The sequence below is a fragment of the Anabrus simplex genome, chromosome 4 (assembly GCF_040414725.1).
Source record: "Anabrus simplex isolate iqAnaSimp1 chromosome 4, ASM4041472v1, whole genome shotgun sequence".
Taxonomy (NCBI): Eukaryota; Metazoa; Arthropoda; class Insecta; order Orthoptera; family Tettigoniidae; genus Anabrus; species Anabrus simplex.
In genome coordinates, this window is record NC_090268.1 from 103084756 (window position 1) to 103089231 (window position 4476).

Sequence of the window (4476 nt, forward strand, 5' to 3'; positions counted from 1 at the left end):
CTTCTGTGAGAAATACCCTTAGGCTTTGAGGACATACAGAAGAACCAGAAACTCCATTCCTTTCGTCATTTAAATCTGGCCAGGCTAAGCTAGCAGTCCTGCTTCATAACCAGAAGGCTCGCCAGTGGTGAAATGAAATGGTGTATGGCTTTTAGTCCCGCGAGTGTCCGAGGACATGTTCGGCTCGCCAGGTGCAGGTCTTTTCATTTGATAGGTGACCTGGGTGTCGTAATGAGGATGAAATGATGAACACGACACATATAACCAGCCCCTGTGCCAAAGAAATTAACCAATGATGGTTAAAATTCCCGACCCTGCCGGGAATCGAACCCGGGACCCCTATGACCAAAGACCAGTACGCTAACCATTTAGCCATAGATCCGGACTCGTCAGTGGTTAAGCTCCGTCTATCCCATACCCACTCTGAATAAAACACGCAGAATTCATATAAATATTTTCACTTTCTTGTACTTCTGCCGTTGTTGATGTTGTTATTGTTGTTATTTACTGCATATGATGTGATAATAGTGTCGTCGTCCATCCGTATCCAAACGTTACAGTTTAGAGTTCTATATATTAGACCTACGTTACGACTCGATCATTTTCGGTATTACGGTCTGAGGGCAAAGCTTTCAATGTATGAGTCTCCTTGCTCCATTTCTCCACTTCTTTTTTACACATATTTTGCAAATATAGTATTTAAAATATATCGTCCGCCTCTGTGGTGTAGTGGTTAGTGTGATTAGCTGCCACCGCCGTCGGCCCGGGTTCGATTCCCGGCTCGGCCACGAAATTTGAAAAGTGGTACGAGGGCTGAAACGGGGTCCACTCAGCCTCGGGAGGTCAACTGAGTAGAGGTGGTTTCGATTCCTACCTCAGCCATCTTGGAAGTTGTTTCCGTGGTTTCCCACTTCTCCGTCAGGCAACTGCCGCGATGGTACCTAACTTAAGCCCACGGCCGCTTCCTCCCCTCTTCTTTGTCTATCCCTTCCAACTTTCCCATCCCCTACCAAGGCTCATGTTCAGCATAGCAGGTGAGGCCGCCTGGGCGACGTACTGGTCATCCTCCCCAGTTGTATACCCCGACCCAATGTCACACGCTCCAGGACAATGCTCTTGAGGCGGTAGAGGTGGAATCCCTCGCTGAGTCCGAGGGAAAAAACAACCCTGGAGGGTAGGCAGATTAAGAAAGAAAGAAAATATATCCTAGTTTTTGTGAAATTATAACAGAAATAGTCCGTTTTGTCTGATATATTATGTCGCATATATGAACATCCTTCCTTCTTCTGTTCAAAACTGTGTCAAAAGATTACAGCTTCATTTCAAAGGCTTTAACTTGAATTATACGCGACCAGAAGTGTGTATTTAATGCTGCAGTCGAGAGCAGTCTTTCTGTGATGACGTCACGCACGCGAGCTGTTCTTTACAGCTAGCGAGTGGCGCTAGCTTATTACTAGGGCTCAGATGTTGATGACATGTCTTCTTTTTACTGAGCTGTCTAAAAAAATGCTGAAGTACATAGAAACTCCGGCCGGGCTACCCCGTCTTCAAATATGTCATTTTAATTGTGCATCTTTTGGCGTTTTTTGCTATTTTTCAATTTTAAGAGCATTTTAGTTAAGTTTGGTAGATTTTTTTGGTCGTATTTTAGAGAAATTGGACTTTTAAGATTATTTTTTCCAATTTAGTCATGTCACAGCTTTATATGAGGGAGTTACGTTTCTCACAGTTAAGAACAAGCTAGTAGCTGATAAAAGATAATTTAAAATATTGAAATAAAATATTGAAATAAAATATTTCAGTATTGCTATCAGTAGTAAAAAAATATCTTGGGGTTATGGGGGTAGGTATACAGATGAGGTGGTGGTGATGGTGGTGATTATTGTTTTAAGAGGAAGTACAACTGGGCAACCATCCTCTATATAACACTAATCAGAGAGGAAAAAAAAATGGAAGGGGTCCGACACTTCGAAAAATGAAAGTATCGGCCAAAGAAAGACAAAGGCCACGAAGGGCGTGGAAATGAAAGACTCCCTAGCCCTCGCAAACCTAATAGCGTCGGGGTCGGAAAAGAACAAGAGGTGACCAAGTGAGGTCAGATAGGATAGATGAAAGTGAGGAGCCTGGCACAAGTAAGTGGAAGCAATGTCAGGACTCAGCTGAGGACCCCGTGGTCGACAACCCACGCTCCAAAGTTCAGAGCCCATGGGGCCCCTTTTAGTCGCCTCTTACGACAGGCAGGGGATACCGTGGGTGTTATTCTACCTCCCCTACCCACAGGGCGAAGTATACAGATGATCTTGTTTTCGTCGCGCAAACCAGATATTAGCAGAATGGAATGTTACCTGCTCTGTTGAATAAGGGCAGCTGTGGCGGGATAGAAAGTGGAAGGGGTGGATATTCCTGTCTCAGTTTCGCACAGTTCACGGCGAGAGATATTAGTTCACTGCCGCTTTCAAAGTGCCTAAAATAAAACCGAGTGTGTCATTTGAAATGACTGGTATCTGAATTTGGTGACAATGTGTTTTCTACCGATGGAAGCGTATTGTTTTTCAAACTGTATGGAACCAAAGTAGCTGCTGAAAGATTTACTGTAACACAACGTATCGGTCGCGAAGAACACATTCGTGCTCTTCAGCGTGTTTCAAATAAACCTGCAACTCCGCGCTTACTGTCTTCAGTTGCGTTGACTTTCAGCAAGTCCTCACAGTTCAGTAAAGAATTGTGTGATGTATTTGTATCTGCAAACATTCCGCTGTATAAACTCAACAGCCAGAAATAACGTGGATTTTTGGAAAAACATACGATACAAGAAATACCAGACGAATCAACTTTACGTAAGAATTATTTGCCGCGGTGTTACGAAGACACGTGAAACAAAATAAGATCTAAAACACGCGGGAAGAACTTACGAAACTTACGATGCTATGGGGCGTTAAATAGCCAACGTTGTGATCGGAACTTTAGAAATGCATACACCAGCTGAAATAGTTTTATTGACTATCGAAGTGTTAGGCTTCGGCCACAGTGCAGGCGGCGAGCGGAGCGTTGCGTTGTGTGGCGGCAAAGATAAGACTCAAACCTGCGTTAGCAAATGCATGTGGCCATAGTGCCAGCGGCGCGTCATTTTGGAGGGGAAGTTGGCTCAAGGACAACGCTGCCTGCCGCCAGCCGCTCACTCCTGTTTGAGATTTCAGCTGCGCCGCTCGCAATGACTGTTCGTGAGTTAACAGCAGAGGAGATGAAAGTGTTAATTTCTGAAGTTCAAACCTGAACTTTCCTATGGAACGACAGAGAGAACAACTTCGAAAACCTAACAGCGACAAGGGAAGCCTGTAAAGAGATTGGAACGATCTTAAATGTACTAGATAAATTCAGTTAAAAATTAATCACGGTTATGGACATAAACCATATTGTCTTTAATGCATCATATTATTATTATTATTATTATTATTATTATTATTATTATTATTATTATTATTATTATTATTATTATTTTACGTCCTATTGTTATTGTTTAATTAATATTATTATCCTTTGTAATATATTGTCGATATGAAAACTTGTGTTCGTCATTACATCTGACTTTTATGGGTCTCTGGAAGTTGGTGACTTGCTTCTGCAATCGCGCTTTACGTTTTACAAAGAAGTCAAAAGTTTGAATGGACATAGAAAAATCTTAGCAGGAAGTCAATTCAGTTCTCCATATAAATGATAAAATTCCCCATGCATTTTACGTTATTTATTTACCTACTGGATGATTACACGAAATTCTCTCTTAGTCCTGCGTCGAATTCTGCAGTTTAGATAAAAAAAATTCTAAAAGCAGAGACAAACGAGAAACCTTTGAAACTGCCATTATCTAATCACCTCGTGCAGGGGAGACACCGCGCCGCTTACTGACTCTCGCTAGATGTCCACACAGGCGCTCTCTCCTCCCCACTCTTCAACTTTTCGACAGCGGCAACGCTCCGCTCGCCGCCTGCACTGTGGCCGAAGCCTTAGGGGCTTCCTGGCCGAGGCGGTAAAGGCGTGCTCGGCTCGCCCGAAAGGACGTAGGTTCGAATCCCCGTCAGGAAGTCGTAAAATTTAAGAAACAAGCTTTCCACTTCCGGAGGTGCATATGGCCCAGAGGTTCACTCAGCCTACACCGAAAATGAATACCAGGTTAATTTCTGGGGGCAAAGGCGACCGGGCGTAGAGCTAACCACTCTACCCCATCACGTGCCGCGGTTAACAATGGTGGAAGTCTTTACCTTCCACTCCTCCACGGGCCTTCATGGCCGTTACGGTCTTGCATTTTCTTTGTCTTATCGAAGTGTTAGAAAAGACCAATTATTCTACCATATCAAAACTGTTTGATAGTGCTATGTTTCTCCTATGGCCTGAGGGCATCAAACAGGACGATGTACTTTTGTTTTTAACTGATGCTCCACCGTATATGATACGAGCAGCTCTATTCTAAAATGGTCCATG